Source organism: Conger conger, chromosome 15, assembly GCF_963514075.1.
Source record: "Conger conger chromosome 15, fConCon1.1, whole genome shotgun sequence".
NCBI lineage: Eukaryota > Metazoa > Chordata > Actinopteri > Anguilliformes > Congridae > Conger > Conger conger.
Window position 1 is genome coordinate 7815968 of NC_083774.1, and position 21752 is coordinate 7837719.

The 21752-nt window shown below is 43.1% G+C and overlaps 1 long non-coding RNA gene across 1 annotated transcript; it reads right to left on the minus strand.

Moving 5' to 3' along the window:
• Window positions 1-1849: 1849 nt before the first annotated feature.
• LOC133111063 (uncharacterized) lies at window positions 1850-18835 on the minus strand. Its single transcript, XR_009704965.1, has 3 exons — window positions 18676-18835; window positions 2638-2659; window positions 1850-2159 (listed from the first exon to the last, which is right to left on the minus strand). It is a non-coding gene; the product is annotated as an uncharacterized LOC133111063 (long non-coding RNA).
• Between the last annotated feature and the right edge of the window lie 2917 nt (window positions 18836-21752).

The following is a 21752-nucleotide window of genomic DNA, read 5'->3' on the forward strand; positions in this document are numbered from 1 at the left end:
GACCTGTTGGATGGTGAATAATAACATCTGTAGGTGATTGACAGTGACTATGGTAATGAGGGTGATGTAGCTCATGCTGAGTCCCTGTGTGGGGTACTCACTGGTGGAGATTTCTGCCGTCACTGGAGTGCTCTGGTAGCCCATTGGCCCTACGGTTACCACAGAGATGCTGTACAGAGTCCCTGATGTCAAGTTCTTCAATGTCGTCATATTGTTTGCAGTCTGGGTTTCATTCGTTTGATAGACTATGATGAAACTGTACTGGCCCAAGTCCATGTCTTGGGGCAAACCCCAACTTATAGTAATGAAATCAGTGGTCTGCTCTTCTACAAGAATAGCTCCAGGTGGATTGGGATCTGTAATGATGACAAACATGAGACAAACAGGAGCAGAATTAAAGCTTTGTGGAAAGAAAACAATAACATCTAATCCCTTTCTAGAAAATACTGTAAATTAACAACCCCAAGAGAACCCACAGACAGTGATTTGTGAGTTTGTCATCGATTAATACAGCCCTTTGCAGACTAATTTGAGTAATTTCTGTGTCATTCATGCTATTACTGCAAACCCTTACACTGTGCCAACATGTAATCCATTTAAACAGATGGACATATTAGCTACATAATGCATTCATCTTTATAGCTACTATAGCTCTCTATTAAAGGTTCCTGGGATTCTAAATCAGGACAATTCCAGTCATATACATAGCACTGTCTCAAATCTCACTTCTATTATTATTTGTTCATTATTACCATTACTTAGCTGATGTCTTTATCCAAAGCGACTTACAGTTGATTAGAATAAGCAAGGGCAAATGGACCGATGTTGGGTTAAGGGCCTTGCTCAAGGGCCCAACAGCTATACAGATCTTAGTGTGGGGCTCACACCATCAACCTTCTAGGTTCCTGTCACAGACCTTAACCATTAGGCTATAGGCTGGCCCACACTGCTATACTGGAGAGCTCTGAATCTCCTCGAGCTGATGGACATACTCACAGGTTGCATTGGAAACAGGCTCTGATTCTTCAGCAAAGGGTCCACTGATTGTGGTCACTACGACTGTGTAGTTTCTCCCAGCTGTCAGTCCAATGAATGAATGTGACTCAAAGCTGGAGTTAAGAACCTTTGTTTGGTTTTCTCCATTATCACTGATCAAGTTGACCATGTATTGTTCTACATTGCCAGATGGAGAGGTCCATGTCACCTCAATGGTATCATTGGTGCCTCTGCTTGAAACCACAGGCCTCACTCTTTCAGGCTCTGTATGAGAGATAGAGGGAGGCAGAGAGGGAGAGGGGATAGAGATATTGCGTCAACAGTCCTTTATATTAATCTATGCAGCATATTACTACTCTATGCCACTGAACCCAGTTTAGAGATTGATGTTTTAAACAAATCTTCCAACACTAAAACTGGTGCTCTTCTACCTTACTCAGTATCAATTACACAAACACACTGTCATTATCCTTTGTTATAAATTAAAGCACAGCTCAGTTACAACCAAGGATCCTTTTCTATAATTTGTCATCATTCAATACTTAGGCTACTTGTATGAACAAGTATTGTGTCCGTTTTATTGCCACCAAGGTGTATGTTAATGGTGTAGTTGCTTCCAGGCGTCAGTCCACTGCATGTAATTATCAAGGGTGTGGTGTCACCACCAGGACTGGGGCCTGTGATTGAGGAGCTTGTGGTGTCCTCACCAGCACCAGAGACTGTACGAGGCAAGGTTGTGGTGTCTTCACCAGGACCAGGGAATGTACTAGGCGAGGTTGTGGTGTCTTCACCAGGACTGGGGCCTGTGATAGAGGAGCTTGTGGTGTCCTCACCAGCACCAGAGACTGTACGAGGCAAGGTGGTGGCATCTTCACCAGGACCAGGGAATGTACTAGGCGAGGTTGTGGTGTCTTCACCAGGACCGGGGCCTGTGATAGGGGAAGTTGTGGTGTCTTCATCACGCCTGGGCACTGTACCAGGCGAGGTTGTGCTGTCTCCACCAGGACCAGCTACTGTACTAGGAGAGGTTCTGGTGTCACCGCCAGGACCAGGGACTGTACTAGGAGAGGTTGTGCTGTCTCCACCAGGACCAGCTACTGTACTTGGCATGGTTGGCGTGTCTTCACTGGAACCAGGAACTGTCATCGGCGAGGTTGTGGTGGCTGTGTGTGCAAGAACATGTGTTTGTGTTGGAGAAGGTTCAGCTGAAATTTCTTGCCATTAGTTTACAGAAAACTAATTTTAAAACTTGGAGGTAAAAGATCATTATAGTCTGAAATCATGGTTTCAAAAGATATTTTAGACAATTCATATCAAGACAAACATATCAAGATACCATTACACTTTTTTTCATGAAAGGTGATCTTGAGTGAATCTTCAACATATCCAAAGTTGAGGATGGTAGCACACGTCTGACACCCCTTTTTGGCGGGTGTTGAAATGTGCATAAGTTAACTAAATAGCATTTTTCGTGAGCTATATCTTTGTAGTCACCTGATGTATTAAAATATTTTTAATGGAGAACTGCCTCTCATAAGACAAAAAAAATGTGTTCACTTTTTGAGATATGACCCCTGGAAAATCCTGAAAGACCAAAATATTTTGGACTCTAATATGTGGGAGAGAAAGATCACTACTTACAGACTGACTGGCCACATGAGACCTAAAGAGAAGGAAATGTAAAAATAAAATTAGTCTTTTTATTTTTCCCATTCACCTTTGTAATTCCTCTTAAACAATTTTTATTTATTCTCGGCGATGTTATAATTAAAAACACTTGGATTACCACCTAGCCAGTCGAGTGGCAAGCGTCTGCATTTTCTCAGCGCATGCTGAACAATAGACCATCACAAATTTCCAAAATATTTTGATCGTTTCACTCTATCCAGCGTCGCAACGCTGATGCTACATTGATTTGAAGTGTAAATAAATACGAACGGTGAAACAAACATCCCTGTGTAAATAGTTCTGGCCAGTTTGGTCAGGTGCAATCCCTATGAACGCCAGCAGATGTTGCCATGCGACCATTTTAAAGTGCAGCAGACAACCCAACCCAGTGGGTTGCGTGGTCGAAACAGATATTCACAGACATTGACAGTTTGTTTAGAATCACTGCGAGGTTACTTTTAAGGAGAGTAAATGATTGCGTCGGAAATAGATGCTAATCAGAAGTCTTCTCAGATTAGAGAGGAGGAAGCCTCTTATCAGGTTCGGTGTGTTTATTTGAATGTGTGATGGGAACCTCCAACTAAACATACAGCTCCTTAACAAAAGCTTATAATACTTCCTGTCCAAATTTTCCTATTAACCATCAGTAAACTGACCCAAAAGAATATTTTTTTCAACCTCACGATTTGTTAATATGCAGCAGAGCTCACTTCAGGATTTGGTTCAGGATTTGTCTTCTGGGCAAAGGCAATCAGTGTGTTTCCTGGCTGTAGTATCATGATTGGGTTGGACTTGCATGCATGCACAGCTGCATATGATCACTGTCTGGGATTGCTACCATCAGCTGGTTTGACATCTTGTTACTCATAGTAACACAGAACCTCATCACAGACCTTCGCTAGGTATGCCCTGCGAAGGTCTGTGATGAGGGTTCTGTTGTTTCTATGGTAACAAGATGTCAAACAGCTGATGGCGTAGCCAATCCCTGACAGTGAATTTCAGTGTTCCATTTGGCTGTCCAACCAACACTGCGCAACAAATATGACCATGCCCACGACATAACAACAAAATCCTGAAAAGTGTGCTCTGCTGCATATAAAGTTTGAAAAATGCGATGTGTAGTGCAATCAGATATGCAGTCGGAAAATTGTTGATGCCGACAAATTTGTCAGTTTAATTTAACGGCTCGTTTTCAAAGTCGACAAGCCAACTGTTATAGATCAATACGAGACAGAACACTCCCTGCACCTGATTGGTTAGAGCACAGGTGTCAAACTCCAGTCCTGTAGTGTCTGCTGGTTTTTGGGGTGTTCTGGGTTCATTCAAGTCACTGATTGGTTAAAGTATCTACACACCTTGTTCTCAAGGCCTTAATTGGCCTTAATTGGCAGCTGATTGAAAGGAAACTGCAAAAACCCGCAGACACTGCGGCCCCCTGGGGATTCAGTTTGACACCCCTGGGTTAGAGAATACTTCATGCAAATGAAAATGACACACACCTACACTACCCGACTCAGAACTATACCCACCTCGCCACTGTGGGATGGCCTGTAGCGTAGTGGTTAAGGTAAATGACTAGGACGCACAAGGTCGGTGGTTCTCATCCCGGTGTAGCCACAATAAGATCCGCACAGCTGTTGGGCCCTTGAGCAAGGCCCTTAACCCTTAACCCTGCATTGCTCCAGGGGAGGATTGTCTCCTACGTAGTCTGTACGTCGCTCTGGATAAGAGCGTCTGCCATATGCCAATAATGCCACTGTCCCGTCCATGGCCTTCTATTTGTTTTTCCCTTTTCTAGGTTCTCTGCTTTCACTCCGGTCCTTGTTTTACCTCTCTCCACCCCCCCCCACTCCTTATATGTATTTCCTTCCTGTCTTGTCCCAGCTGTTTCTCACTGTCTTCTCGTTACCTGTTCCCCAGCACTCACACCTGTTAATCGCTTAGTTCGTTTGTGAGTTTATTTAAACCTGCCTGTTTTGTTCTTTGGTTGCTTGTTCATCAGTTCTGTTTCGCCTGTGTACGTTTGTGCTCGGTTTCCGTTCCGTTCCATTCTAACCTGTTTTATGTCAGTTTATTTTCTGTTTTGACACCCGCCTGGCTCTTTGGACTCTCTTTCTGGATCGCGTTGCTGTACCTCTGCCCCGTTTGGACTGACCACCCGGTTTTTGAACATTGCCTGTGTTTCGGATTACGCTCTGTCTGCCCCTTTATCTGCTTGCTTCATTAAACCTGCCATTTCCTTGTTATCCCTGACTCTATGCTTGGTTCCTCTGTCCCGCATACCTGACAAAATCAGCCGAGCCCGACAGTGACCGTTCACATTCGCTTCATTTAAAAAAAGAAAAAAAAAGAAAAAGAAAAAAAAACCTCAAAAGAAGCTTTTATTAGCTCATCTGCTGTGGTGTCGAGCCCATTCAGAAACACATTCAAATACACCCACATCCTTCCCCTTTTTCTCCACAAAGTGTCCTTGCCTCTCTCACCTTACCGGTGTCATGGGACCACTCGGGCAGCCAGCCTTTTGCATAATGGAGTGTGGACTTGGTACTTGGCATGCTGTTTGGTATTTGGCTCCTGAAAGGCCCATTCGAATTTAACCTCAACCCTGCAGTGCTCCTCCCTCACTGAGCTTGCCACCCATGAGTGACCTGGAGGGGGCTGGGGCTGCCAAAACCTCACCTCCTCCCCACCCCAACACCGACACCCACCCCCACCTTGGTGTGGCTCATCTCGGCTTAGAGGTTTCGCGCTCTGAAGTTCACTGTGCGTTCATGTAGACTCACACTCTTCATACCCACCTCGCCCATGTCCTTCACACATCAACTCTATGTACTATGTATGTGTTGGGGAAATTACTCTGAGTAGTTCCTGTTTAGTCGTACAAACAACCAATTACTCTGCACTGAAAATATTGGCGCTACAGCAATGCTACCCTCATGAGAAATGTCACTTGCCAAACTACAATTAGCTAAAAAACGACCTTGTAAAAAATCATGTTCCCCATGTCTGTGGGCACTGGTTCTTGCACATGGGGAGAACCAGCATGTGTGGCAATTGGTGGGTGACCGTTGGCAATTACAGAGGAGCAGACTGCTTATCACCAATCAGGATTACGAGGGAAAAGAGAGAGGAGGCATTTGGGAAAACAATCTAGTTTAGGGCCAAAAGTAGTTGGTTGTCAAAAGGTAAGTAATGACTCTAACCCTAAGTTGGGGGCGACATGGCTCAGGCAGTAAGAGCATAGGTCTGGCAGTCGGAGGGTTGCTGGTTTGATCCCCCGCCCGGGCTGTGTCGAAATGTCTCTGAGCAAGACACCTAACCCCCAAAATGCTCCTGATGAGCTGGTCGGTGCCTTGCATGGCAGCCAATCGCTGTCGGTGTGTGAGTGTGTGTATGAATGGGTGAATGAGAAGCATCAATTGTACAGCGCTTTGGATAAAGGCGTTATATAAATGCCAACCCTTTACCATTACCATTTATAACACAAATTTGACTCATTAAACTACCAGCAAATTGCTGCAAACTACATGTCATTCAACTACTCTCCAACACCGTACACTAAAGTGTTCTGACCCACCCCTGCCCACCACCACCACCACCACCACCTGTAACTCGAGGCACTTTTCTGTTCGGCCAGGAAGGAGCTGGATGAACCTGATGTGTGCTTTAATGGCTGAACCGAACGAGCGGGGTGAATGCAGAGGCCCCGTTATGCAAGCTTGTTGAAGATGTCTTGCGGGGGCAGGGGGCCAGAGGGTGGTCTTACGAGCAAAACACACCTTAATGCAGCACACCCGTACCTTTATGATAATACGTCACACAAAGCCCTTACGTAACACAGTTAGGTCTTCTCTCTTGAGGCCTCGGCAAGCGTCTCTTTTTATTATTACTGCTTTTGATTTCTATTAACGTTTTATCAGTATTGTGTAATTATAATAATTTGTTATTTAGCTGACACTTTTATCCAAAGTGACTTTCAGTTGATTTGAGGAAGCAGCGGACAATCCCCCCTGGAGCAAGCAAGGGCCCCACGGCTGTGCGGAGCTTATCGTGGCTACACCAGGGCTTGAACCACCAACCTTCTGGGTCCCAGTCATATACCTTAGCCACTAGGCTACAGGCTGCCTATTTTGCCTTATATTTGTGTGGTTTCTCTAAAATGATACCGATTAATTGTGTTAAAATGTCTTTGCGCTCCAGATGATGAGGTTAACTGTTGAAGATTTGAGGTTTGTGGGACTGGTCCCATGGGACAACTAGATCATGCATGCTGGAGCAAAGATGACTTCAGAGATTGATATTTTCTTGCTTTCTCTGGAGAGGGCATAATGCCTCACCTGCAGAAATCTTCACCTGTCTCCTAACGAAAGTGATCAGGGGTTCTGATCCTGCCTTTTCTGTTCCATCTTAAACCCAGTTCAGATGAAAACTGCCACTGGAGGACACACAACCTTGGCCGGCTTAACAGAACACGTTAACACGTCACGTTTCCAAAACCATCAGTGATGATGTGGCTGGGCAAAATCCATCTTGTCTTTAAGTCTGGACTCATGATTTGTCTTGTTCTGAGTTATCTGAGACCACCACCACAGCCAGCCGCAGAGGTTTTAAAAAGCAGTTGTTCACACATCTCGTCTGAAAACGGCCTAAAACCGGAATGCAACGTATGTGTACTGGGTATACGATGAGAAAGGAGATGAAGAGGAAGTATGTAATTGCAGATTCACTGCACATCACACATCACACAGACAGTAGACTGTAATTCCTCAGTTCCTCGGTCAGCTGGTTCTGCGGTGTTACTCAAAAGCAGAGCCTTTTCTTTGACTGCTGTTCGTCATCCACGCCCCACCATTAGACCACACATTCTAGCTCTAGCTTCCACTCTTTTTTCAGCCCAAGACTTCAGTATGTATTTTGACTTTAATCACATACTGTAGTGCATGAGGGTACTCCATAAAGTTTTGTTTTTTAAATGTTATTATTATGTATTATTTTATTAATCACGCACTCACCGAGCACTTTATTAGAAACATTTGTACTTCATTACACCTACTTATTATTATCTAATCAGCCAATTGTGTGGCAGCAGTGCTATGCATACAATCATGTAGATATGGGTCAGGAGCTTCAATGTTCACACCAACCATCAGAATTGGGAATAAATGTGATCTAAGTAACTCTGAGTTTGGAAGTATTGTTGGTGGCAGACAGGGTGGTTTGAATATCTCAGAAACTGCTGATCCCCTGGGATTTTCACGCACACTAGTCTCTAAAGTTTCCGAAGAATGGTGTAAAAAACAAAAATAAAAGCCAGTGAGCAGCAGTTCGGTAGACACAAATGTCTTGTTAATGAGAGATGTCAGGGGAGAAGCTGGTCAAAGCTGACAGGAAGTTGACAGTAATGCAACTAACCACACATTACAACAGTGATATGCAGAAGAGTGTCTCTGAACACACAACGTATCATAACTGTAAGTGCATAGGCTACAGCAGTAGAAGTCTAAAAAAATAAGTCCTAATGAATACCGAATGAAGTGCTCGCTGAGTGTAGTATTATTACTTGAATATTAAATTATCCAGCGCATAGTTGGGACAAAGAAATTGATCTCAAAACAAGGAGCCAACCCCCCCCCCCCCCCCCCAAAGAAAAAAAAACAAACAGGGGAAGAATTGCTTTCCTCCAATTGTCAGCTATTATTAAACACAGAGAGGGACACCTAAAATGGGCATGCAAAAACCCACGGTTCGGTAATATCAGCCTCACTTCCTCGTGGTGCAGAAACGTCCTTCAGACTTTAATGATTAGTGAAAACTGCTGGCAAACATGCCGTACACCTCACACACATACCCAGACCACTGTCGTCACCCTGCCTCCGCTCTCTGCAGAAACTCTTTACCAGACCAGACTAGTTAATGCTTAAACCATCATCAGCAAAACCGCTTTTTGTATTGTTTTGTGACTTGTTTGCTGAATTATTCTTTCAGTTTCTTTCCCACCAGTGTATTGAATTAATGGTGACGTTAATAGCACTAAAATATGTTTTTAGGATGAGTGAAACCACCTCTACCTGAAAGACTAAGAGGAATAATGTATTTTAAAAAGCTAGATAAACCTTTGAGTTCTTGGCCTCATATTGTGTCTGTGAATTTTATTCAAACTATTGGCCTTCGATTAAGGCCAATAGTCACTCTAAGGAGTGTGTGGAAGGCGGTCTTTGGAAAACTTCCACTCAATTAGCTTGTCTTCATTCAATATGCCTTGGTGATTATATTTCAAGTCTTTCAAGTCTATTTCAAGATGAATTTGCCTTTTTTGAAATTACATGCCTCCTGAAGAAACATTATTTTAAATCATCTGACGCCAATGCAATTCACAAGACTTCCATTTTCAAATAAGTGCAAATAAGCTGTACTGTGCAGGGTGTGTAGTGGTATATACTCTAAGCTGTGCAGGGTGTGTAGTGGTATATACTCTAAACTGTGGAGGGTGTGTAGTGGTATATACTCTAAGCTGTGGAGGGTGTGTAGTGGTATATACTCTAAGCTGTGCAGGGTGTTTCGTGGTATATACTCTAAGCTGTGCAGGGTGTGTAGTGGTATATACTCTAAGCTGTGCAGGGTGTGTAGTGGTATATACTCTAAACTGTGGAGGGTGTGTAGTGGTATATACTCTAAGCTGTGCAGGGTGTGTAGTGGTATATACTCTAAACTGTGGAGGGTGTGTAGTGGTATATACTCTAAGCTGTGCAGGGTGTGTAGTGGTATATACTCTAAACTGTGCAGGGTGTGTAATTTCTTTTTGTATATACTCTAAGCTGTGCAGGGTGTTTTATGGTATATACTCTAAGCTGTGGAGGGTGTGTAGTGGTATATACTCTCAGCTGTGCAGGGTGTGTAGTGGTATATACTCTAAACTGTGCAGGGTGTGTAATTTCTTTTTGTATATACTCTAAGCTGTGCTGGGTGTGTAGTGGTATATATTCTAAGCTGTGCAGGGTGTGTAAGAGTCTATTCTCTAAGATGTGCAGGGTGTGTAGTGGTATATACTCTTAGGCTGTGCAGGGTGTGTAATTTGTAATTGTATATACTCTAAGCTGTGCAGGGTGTGTTGTGGTATATACTCTTAAGCTGTGCTGCACAGGGGGTATAAGGATGTGGGCTGTGTTGGCAGGGCTCCTGGCCTTGGTGTGCCTTTATCAGCCTGAAGAAGCTCCACACAGCCTTGGCAGTCTGGGACAGGAAGTAATCCCGAGGGACCTTCATACTGAGGCTAGAGGCCAAGCTTCTGAACCAGTGCACCCTTAACAGTCACTCCAGTGGGAGAGGACAAACATTTCTGACATTCATTAGGTGAATTTCCACATACATGGACGACAACGTCGTTTAGCCTACTCACTGAAATGCGTCACTCAAAGTGAAGAACAGGGTGAATCGGCTGAATCGGTGTGCAAGGAGAGCGATTGCCTGGTGACTTGTGCTTTCATAGAGCACACATACGAGTCAGCAAGATACACCATAACTGGCTTTCATGCAGAATCCAGTTTGAATGCAAAGTGCATTTGGACAAAAATCACGAAGCTGCAGCAAATTAGAGCAAATGGGCCATTTCCACGGGGTTACTGACACTTCTCTGTTCTCAAACCGATGTTCCTGAAATATCCTTCTGGAAAGTATTGTATCTCTGCCAAAAGCATACTTTATCAGCTGTCTACCATATTGTTTTGTTGAACATTTTCTAATTTATTTCATTTAGGCTTTTAGTGTGTGGGTGTATGTTGTGTCCAAAGAATCGACAGTAATAGTGTGTTCCCCTTGCTGTTCCTGTCATAACATATTCAAAAAAAGATAAAATAGCAATGTTCCTCTCAGTCTCGGACTTTAATAAGTTAAACAGAGGAAATTAAGTTACAAAAAAAAAGACATTTCCTTTGATGGATGGATTGCAAAGCCTCATTGCTCCTGTCCAGACACCCCTGTGGATTACACAAAACTGTGCAAAGGGGCTCATTTCAGCCACCACAAACCCGCCTCTGCATGAAGACTTATCTTTATTTGTTTATTCATCTCACCAAAATTGTGAAGGAAGGGGAAATAAGGGGTGAAAAAAAAGTTCAGTTAAAGTTAAGGTTATTTATGGGATTCACACTGTGGCCAAGCAGTGGGGTTTGGGAACAGGGCAAAGCAGAAATTGGCTTTGATGTTGGCAGGTTGAGTCACTTCCCTTCACAGTTTTTTTTTTGTTTTACAGCAAGTGCATGTTGATTTCTGTCAAAATACTTTTTCTAAGAAACTTTGTTTCTTTTGACGCAACACATTCTTATACTCATGTGAGGCCCATTTCCTTCTTTCCAAAAGACAAAAATAATACTATTTATTTTGTACAAGGAACACTGGCAATAATGAATGAATTGTACATGAGTATACAATTCATGAGTATATTGAACATGCATTGTGATTCGGTGCCAAAACTCGAAGAAAATAATGCACACTCATAGCATGTATGAAAGTGTGAATGGGAGATTTTCCTCCTTGATGAACCGTCACACGCTGTGTTTTTATCAGACACATGAAACTATGTGTATTCCAGAAGCTGCCATACTGCATTTGACCAAAGGGCTTCAGAACAAGTCTTCTTCTGATGACTGATCTATAGTTTGGGACAGGTCACAGGTCACTGCCTCCCAAATGTGAAGGACTCGTCGGATCGCCGGTGGAACTTTCTGACAGAAAGCAAAGGTTTTTGGGATTTTTTTGGAGAATTGCTTTGATGGGCGCACATCAGTCAAACTAATGTGTCTCCGACTCGAGGTGAGTCCTGAGGTGGTGAGTCAAAAAGCTGACCTGGGATCAGTTTTGTGTTCATTGTAGCTCATTGTGGATAAGTATTGCATTCGGGACTGACCTGGCCACAGATCAGCACTTCAGGAACTGGTCCCCAAATTTGCACTTGACCTCATGTAAGCGAAAGAATGAATACATAATAAATATATTTCCCCCCTCATAAAACTGCACAGCAAGTATTCAGTTTACAACGCCTCTAAACCATAATGCCATTTGGATTGTGGCACAAGTGTTTCAAATTGATATTTTGAAATTACTATTTGGCGCTACTGCTTTGAAATTGAAATATATCATTATAACTGGTCAGCTGTGATGCAAAATGACATTTGCACAGTGGAAAATCAAGGCATGGAAAAAAAAAAAAAAAAAAGGTTGTGTACACTGCAAATGCTGATAAGAATTTGCATAGAAATTTCCCTCTTTGTTTTTTTCTTGGTGGTAGGAGTTCACTTCCTGAAGTCGGTGCCAGTGTCCCCTGTGAATTGGTGGTGTAATGGATAGCGCTGTTGCCTCGCGAGAACGAGGATCTGGGTTTGAATCCCAGCTGGCCAGATCCTCTTTTCATGTTCTCCCCGTGTTCATGTGGGTTTAGTCTGGGTACTCTGGTTTCCTCCCACACTCAAAAACATGGATGTCAACGTAACGCTGGTCCTCCTGCCATGAGCTTTGACCAAGGCCTCAGAACGGAAGTTGGTCCCCTGCTGCCCACTGCTCCTAAGTAAGTTGAATGGTCAAATTCAGAGGACAAATTACCCCACAGGGCTCAATAATCCATCCATCCATTATCTGAACCCGCTTATCCTGATCAGGGTCGCTGGAGCCTATCCCAGCATACATTGGGCGAAAGGCAGGAATACACCCTGGACAGGTCGCCAGTCCATCGCAGGGCACACACACCATTCACTCACACACTCATACCTACGGGCAATTTAGACTCTCCAATCAGCCTAACGTGCATGTCTTTGGACTGCGAGAGGAAACCGGAGCACCCGGAGGAAACCCACGCAGACACGGGGAGAACATGCAAACTCCGCACAGAGAGGCCCCGGCCGACGGGGATTCGAACCCAGGACCTCCTTGCTGTGAGGCGGCAGTGCTACCCACTGCACCATCCGTGCCGCCCGGGCTCAATAATGCATATGTTATTTTTTATGGGGCCCTAAATCTCAGGTGGGGATTGATCCTATCCTGATCCTATCCTGCTGTCTGGTGCTATATAAAGCCTCCATGGCAGGCAAACCACAAATTAATGGAGTGCGGCACAGTTTGGGCTGATATCAAATCAAGTTATGTGTGTTGCCCTTGTTCCAGAAGACTGTCACAAAGACACATGACAGAGTAGCAACATGACAGAGCAGAACCCCCCAAATAGCAAACACGTGAAGAAAGAAAAAGAGAAACCCTTTAAGGTGACAAAAATAAATCAATCTAGGGAGGAACCCGGCTGATAGACTGAGCCATTGAGGGGCAGAAGATCCCTCTGACCTGTAACTGTAAGACAACAGCCACACACACCCCCCCCCCCCACACACACACACACCCCCCCCCCCCAACCCTGCTACCGCTCCAGGCACTGCTACTCGAGAGGATATGTAAAACCCCAGCCTACCACGAGCTGGGACCATTTGCATGCTCACTATGATAAAAGAGCGAGATACGGGCTTGACGCCTGACATACTACACGCTTCCCCCGAAAAGCCTGCCGACACCAACATGATGTAGAAAAGCTTCCGCTTTTTATTTCAGCCCGCTGTTATACACTGAAAAAAAAAGAAAAAAGTGTTTTAGCAACTGGTCACTAGCTTGCCAGGTCATGTAGTGGAGGCGGAAACACTGGGGGATGATACAAGACCAGGCTTGATACGGTGCTAGATACTATTTAGCTTTTAGGTAAACTTAGCAGTCGATCAGTAGGTACATTTTAGTGGCAGGAAAAGGCGAGCATTTCCAGGCTGAATGGCTTGTTCTTGCCATTATGTTATGTCACGTTAACTGTTTTCAACATGTAATGAGACTTCAAGTCTTTTTCTTCATGCTTGGACTGTACGGTCACGATGCAGTGTGACCTTACTTTCCGCTGCTGAATTGGTCAAAAGGACTATGCCATTCAGCTCAGGTCATTATTTTCATGTTCACAACTTTTTCTCGAAATGGAAATGGTAGCCTGTCCTCTGTGGCGAGGTACACCCATGAGATCCACCGAGCCGGCTCTGTGGGAACGGGCCACACAGTTCCAGACATAATCGTTTCACAGCATCGGAGAACACAAAGTGTGGCCAGTCTGCCTCACTCCAAAAAAAAAAGAAAAAGTACAAAACAGAACAGTCAGGACAACGGCTCCATCGAACTGCACAAAGGGGACAAGAGTCCCAATTACATGGAATATGTGACTTTATTTTTATATTATTTTATTTATTTTTTGCCTTTCCTTCCATTTTAAATGTAGAAAAGGAACTATTCAACCTAATGAGGGATCAAAGCAAGCTATTTGCACAAAGACAAAGTTTTATAAATCACATTTTAAATAACAATAAAAGTTTCTCAGCCCACAGTGCAACGTGCACAGGTTCCAGCACAGAAAAAAAACATAGTAGATGTCTTCAGAGGAATATGTTGTAATGATGACCTAAGGATTTACAGCAGAAGTTGAAAAAGGCATGGGGACAAGGCAGTCACAAATTGCACATCACTCCACAGACTGTTCATTTAACCATTCCTCAGTGAATGGGAAACGGAAGCTTCTTACGCCGTGATCAGAAACGCCAGTGAGCCATTGGTAAACAGAAATCACCAACCAGATACTACACAGCAGTTCCATTCCATTTCTACCCCATCCGTCGGGGTGAGCTCTGTTTAGCAGAACGAGGGCGGCATAAATGAAAATTGGCAAAGGATAAATTCCACACAGATATTAGGAAGAGTTTTCTCACAGAGAGGGGTCCCTGTGTGGAATAGCTTGTCAGGACATGTACACTGGGGATTTCCGAGACCTGGCTTGATATGGTACTAGATTTTAGCTTTTAGGCAAACTCAGAAGACGGTCAGTAAGTACAGTTTAGTGGTAGGAATAGGTGAGCTGGGCTGACTGGCCTGTTCTCATTGTTATGTTACGTTAAACATAAATACACATAGTACGTGTATTTAGATATGTAAACACATTCAAATCTTTGTGCATTTAGCAGAGCGACTTCACATGTTATTTAGCTGACGCTTTTATCCGAAGCGACTCACAAATTTGACACTGTTTTAATCTCAAGTTCATCGATGAGGTGGGCAGAATAGATGCGCTTATCGAGCGGATACAGTACCCTGCTCAAAGGCAGTGTGACGTTAGTGTTATGGGCCCAGGTCCTGGGCCGTTCTGCAGCCCCGCCAGTGGACAGAAAGATCGACATGATGACTTTGCACATTCTCAATAGTAAACCACGAAGCAACGGCAAACGTTTCGTTTCGGCACCGCGTTTCCGACAGTAACCGTGATGTTACTACGGCAGATAGCTCAGGAGAAGAGCGTCTGCTGAGTAACTGTACGTCATATAATATGAAAGCAGCAGTAACGTCTGATGACCGAGAGGAGAGCTCTCTGGCCATACATTACTCCACATGCCACAGACGTGAGTTGAGGCGCAGCCAGCCCTGATGACGGATTTCTGCTGTATGACATACGCATAGCATACTTCCTGTTAATTGGCCATCGTAAAGGGTTTAAATGGAACTTCCACTGAAGACAAAAAAAAAAAAACATGAACTATCGTATTTCGATCCCATTTCATATTTCCTACTTTCGTAGTTATTTGCATTTAAAAAGGCTGAGGCATTTCTTTACAAACATAATGAAGCAATGTGTTACAGGGTCTCTGCATCCACAGTTTACCTTTTTGAAGAGCTAATGACTGTTCTCGCTATGCAGGTATCCAGGGGCTGTGCTTTTTACAGCCAATCATTTGTCTGAAAAACATGTTAAAGAAATACAGGAACACAAATCTGACCCCCTTTAAAACTACACCCCAGCATGGTCCTTAGTATTTCGGATTTACCAATATTTTTTTTTACAGAGCCAATCCACAGACTTGGCAAATTCATAATTTACACTGTAGGCCTTTGCATTGCATTTGCAGTTTGCCTGTGACCCAGAAAGCTTTGAAGAGGTTGTGGTTGGTTATTGAGGTTTCTCACCACTTAGCTACAAAAATATACAAAACACTGTTCGGGTACTGCACTTCCTGTCAAATTGGTCATCACACTTTGCTGCTGCTTCTGCTTTAAGTAATGTAATGCAACTATTATGGCACTTTTTTGCAATTGACAAAAGCTCAACTATACTCAAAATTAGAACACTCAGTTCCACATTCACACACACAGCAATCGGCTGCCATGCAAGGCATGGCACCGACCAGCTCTTCAGGAGCATTTTGGGGGTTAGGTGTCTTGCTCAGGGACACTTCGACACAGCCCGGGCAGGGGATCGAACCGGCAACCCTCCGACTGCCAGACGACTGCTCTTACTGCCTGAGCCATGTCGCCCCACTGACTTGACTCGAAAGAGATTTGTCCATTATCTCCCTTTGGCATAATCCTGTTCCAGCTGCACTCATTACCGCACAACCGTGTGATTTTCTCGTCCCTTTAACGGCGATTAAATAAATTAAATAATCGGACTTAAAAGAATGTGACTCAGCGCCCGTGTGGCTCACCCGTTCCACATTGTGCGACGGTACTTTCTGTCCCTCTGACACACACTGTTCTGAGGATGTTATTACTGAGACTGGCCCGACGAGCCGATAGCTTTCTGCAGACGCAGCGGGCGCGAAAACCTGGGACGGGGCACTTGGAAGCGGGAGCGAACAGTGGAGAAAAACAGGAAAGAGGTGATGTAAACTCCTTGAAGGTGTGACCCCGGACCGTCTGGGCCGGAGAACACAAAGGCTGGTTTACGCCTTGGCGGCCGTGTTATCGGATCTCATCTCCTCCTTCAGTGCCTCCGCCGGCCCCTCCTCAGCCCTCTCCACAAGGCATTATCACAGAGGCCAGAGCCCCTCCGTCTTAATGAGGAGGCCATGGCATCAGAAAGGAGTCCCTGCCAAACTTTCATGATTCATGACCTTTTGTCTTAAGTCTGCTTTTCTAAGGTCTAAATTAGGGCGTGAAATATTCACCAATCTAAGTGAGCATTTCCCTGAAACATCAGCAACACCGTGAATATAATGACATCAGCAGCTTTTGGAGATTGTGAAGTTCCATTACATTACAGGCTTCTGGCAAGAGGCTCTTATCCAGAGCGACAAACAAAAAAGTGTGAATCTGAACCGGGGACAAGTGCGCTGAAAGACCCTCGAGGGAAGTACAGTTCCAAGTAGGAATGACCACAAAGATAAGAACTTGGACTTTGTAGATTAGTCTGATGTAGTGTACTTGGGGGGGGGGTTCCTGCCCCCCCCCCTTCCTTCCCCCTCTCACTGGATCACCTATCATGCCTATCACCAAACAGCTCAATCATCACCGCATAACAAATCGCAGCCTTGATGCCAATCAAGGTCAGCCTCTCTATCTCTGCCCCTGGAGATCATTAAAGGAGAATAAGAACTTCCTGCTTGTAGTTCCAGAAACACAGAGGAATTTTGACACAAGATGGGTGCACCTCTTCACTATATTAACCAAGACACAAGACATGACCACTGGCAAACGAAAGTCTTTATTTATCTCTTTTCTGAAATGTTGGTCACACTGTACAATGAGGTTCATGAATTGGTATTAACAAATGTAGTTGTTAACATGAATTAATGATGGACAAATGAATTAATTAAGCACGAAATGCACTTTTCATTCATTAATGCATTTGTTAACTAACTAACAAATTCGATGCATGATATTCATACATTATCAAACTGTAGGATGAACTTATAATTAGTTAACCATTAACAAATACATTAACTGACTTTTTTATTGCATTAAGAATTGGCAATAACTCATGTAGTTAATGATGAATTAATGATGTGCAAATACATTAACAGAACTGTACAGATTAACTTCCCAGTAGTGGTTAATTAAAAACTACATCAGTTCATGCCAATTCACGGAACCTTTTTGTAAAGTGTTACCAAAATGTTCCTCTTTAATTGTTTGTCCAAACATTTAGTACAGTACTATTTTTTGCTACTCAACTGGTGTGACTGATTTTTGAAATGCACTTGATGTAAGGACATCAAGAGGTTTTACTTTGAACACCGACAGTTGTTTTGCATTGAAAATTCAATGTGTTGCATATGCAAAATGACAATAAATTGTATGGATGTTAAGTTCCCATTTCTAGTTCTGTCTCCCTTAACCTTCAGGCAAAGGTGCATAAGGAAATAGACTTTGCTTTTGCTGTAATCTCACACGACATCACCTGTATGATGCTAGTTCTTGACCAAACCTTCCCTACTCAATTGGTCATTGGACACTGTTGTCTGCTATAATGGTTCTGTGGAGAAGTCTACAAGTGTTCTGATATCCATGAAATGACTTTTGCGCTACATTCATATTTTGTGACGAGCTATTTTAGAATGTAGAAATATTGTGTATTTCTCTCTAATAGGTATATATATGTTTAATCTCTCTGCCTTTGCACAAATTATGATTGGCACAATAAAAAGAAAAAGTAATGTTTACTCATCTAGGATAATGTGGTTGGACAAAGAATATCACTCTGAACAATACATTTTACTTGCATACTGCCGGTTAAATGTGCCCTTTTCTTGAAGTCTGTCTTCAAGTCAAGTGTGATTGATCACATGATGTACAGGGCAGTGAGATTTGCTGTTCCCATGTGTATCCCTCACAATAATCAAACACAATAGAATTAAACGGAACAGTAGAACTTGCAAGATAAAAGAGTAACAATAATAAATAGAAGCAATAAATAATAAATAATAAATAAATATTGCACTTATTAAGTTGGCTGTAGACAGATTTTAGCTCCTGTCATACAACTGTTTGGGGTATCAATGACAGGTGGCGGAAGAACAGGAACTGAACTGTGACCAAAGAGTGACCCAAAGAGACTTTGCTGAAACTTTAAGCAGGTGCTTTCAGCAGGTGGAAACAGACTGACTGGCAAATGTGGACTGCCCCTACCACTCTCCAAAAATAGAGACTGACCATTCATTGAAATTCCAAGTAATCACTTACCTTAAATAACATCCAAAGGCAAAGAAGCCGAGTTGACAAGATCCCGTTAAAATAAAGCTGCTTCATGATGCGGATCTGTTAATGACAGCTGCCTTCGCCGATGTCCCCCAACATGTCAATAGTGCTCCTTTCGCGTCTCCTCCCTCTCTTCCTGACCTGATATTATTATATTGACAACAACAAACAAAAGAAAATGTGAATAAAATTTTATGTCAAGCTGGATTAACTTCTACTTCTCACACTCATGTCTCGGCAACTTCGCTGCGGCCGTGAGAAGTAACCATAGAGGAAGAGGTTGTTTTTTTTAACTTTGCGTTTTCTGGGTGGAGCGTTAACTGCAAACGTCGAATTAAAAGTTTGAGTTTTACGGGGATGATCCGCCTGTTCCGTTCAACTCTCTTTTCCCCTGATAAAACCTCTTTAATCTAGCCTGATTTAATCTATTTTGTAAATCCAGTGATTACATATTTCGTACCCCAATTCCATTCCCCAGCTGAGTTTTGAGAAAATTATTATTAAAAAATGTGAAAATACTTTTAAAGTCATCCACATTCTTGTGGATAACTTTGGGAGAGATTACCGTGGGATGTATGATAATGACACTTAAACTATAGTACATAAGTACATAAGCTATAGCTACAGTTGCACGTCGGGAGACGTTATTTATTTGTAATAAACTTGAAAACCCGTATATATCTACCATGTCGAAATGTGACCAGGGAAAAACTATTAAAAGATACCCCTGGGTAACTTTTGTGCTGTGGACCTGTCTCCCTATACGAAATTCCTCATGGGTATATTTCGCGTTAAAGCGAGATAAAACGGACAGATCTTACAAGCTGCGAGTTGTATTAGCGACAAGTGACTTTTGGAGGCCAGTCCGGCGACTTCGTGGTTTAAAAAGAGATAATGACCCCGCGTTCATATTGAGTGCTGAAGTGGGAGGACTGGAAATGACAAGAGAACACAGGACTTTTGACGAGCCTCGAACGGCTGGGGGGGGGGGGGCGTGTTGTTCCTGGTGTTTCACGAGGGTCTTGAGAAAGCCTGTAAAACAGAGTTAAATGTTGACTGTATCATTTTAACATTTATAATTTGAAAATTTTTTACATGGATAGAACCGAACGGCCAATAAAATAACCGAACAGCTTTAAATGACCGTTACTTTTCTCTCGATTGATCTAGCCTACATCGTCCTACGCGACCAGAAATTTGTTCGGTGGTTGTTGCAATGGCCAATAAATACCGGATATGGAAGAAAATAAAATACGGAGTAGTGGAGTAACGGTGCACTCTGTGACCCAGTCTTGACCGGTGCCAATAGCGACAATGGCAAGGATGAAGAATCTGAGATGGCTTAAAAATACTTAAATAGTTTTAAAAATGACCATGACATTCTTATGAGTGGTTTTGACAAACTGAATTTCACTTCTTGAATTTCATTAATGGAAATTGATTTGATCCGCACTGATTTGATCCTCCTGCACAGGAATGATGAGGGTAGTTTACGCCAGAGTGAAATCCCCTTTTGCGTCTCTTTGTCACGGTCACGTGATAAGCGAGGTCCAAAGTCCTCTTCTACGGGAGGAGATAAAAGCGAACAGCAGAACATGCTCTGCGTTTACCCAGAAGTTAGAGCATGCATAGTATTCATGGATAAATACTAAACCCCCCCCCCCCACACACACACACACACACACAAGCCTGCAAAATATTACACCAAGCGCGTCGCATCTCACACGTCTTTTTTCTGCTGTCAGTGAGCTGAAAGCTTCGGACTGTCCGAGTTGACCTTTGTTTCCCATCCTCCTCATTCCTCTCTGAACGTTGCTGCAGTTTGGCAATGGCGCTGTTCCAGCAGCAGCCTTAGTCTCCTGCCCTGGTTATTTCTATGCATGTACCTGCACGCTGTGTTTTACCTCAGTATCTGAAATGTACTTTTGCGTGTACTGACTGAAGGAAATATACTGTATATACTGCATTTACACTCAGTGATCACTTTATTAGGTGGACCTGCAAATCATTTGACCACCAAATCATGTGGCAGCAATTAAATGAATAAAAGCATGCAGACATGGTCAAGAGGTTCAGCTGTTTTTCAGACCAAATGTCAGAATGGGGAAGAAATGTGGTCGAAGTGACTTTGACCGTGGAATGATTGTTGGGGTCAGACAGAATGGTTTGAGCATCTCAGAAATTGCTGATCTCCTCTGATTGACGCACAACAGTCTCTAGAGTTTGCAGAGAATGGTGCGAAAAACAAAACACATCTAGTGAGCAGCAGTTCTGCAGGCAGAAATGTGTTATTAATGAGAGAGGTCAGAGGAGAAGGACCAGACTGGTCAAAGCTGACAGGAAAGTGACAGTAACGCGAATAACCATGCATTACAGCAGTGGGATGCAGAAGAGCATCTCTGAACACATAACGCATCATAACTCTAAGTGGATAGGCTACAGCAGCAGCAGACTTGATAAGTCTAATACATACTTAATTAGGTATCTATGAGACTTATTTTTTAGACTTGAATCTTCTGCTGCTTTACAGCAGTGAAAAACAAATACCACTCGTAACAATAAATTATTTAAGATCATATAAAAATCTAAAATCGATACATTTGTAAAACAAACAATACAATTTTAAGAGACAGAAAAAAAACCAAGACATAAATTCACTGTAATTATATTTCATGTAGACACCCCGCAGAACAAGGGGGGGAACAGAAATGCCAGCCCTGAGCCCTCTGCTGTAAGGCCTTTGTCTTTCGCCTCTATGTTACGAGATTAAGCAGCCTGAAAACATTCTCAGAGACGGTAACACTGCAAGTCATGCGCAAAATATAGCATTATAGTGTATGGAAAAACATTTTTCATTGAGCAGGAAGTTCATTTTAGTATTTACATGTACTTCCTTTACAGAAGACGGCAAGTGAAAAGCAAAGAAAAAAACTATTCACTCCGTCTCAGTTAACATGGAACACGAAGAGCAGCACAGATCTTAAATACTTGCTGCGGCTTTAAAAGTCTGTGAGCTGCTTAGATTTTGGAAAAACCATGTTTTTTTTTAATTGTTTCCTTTT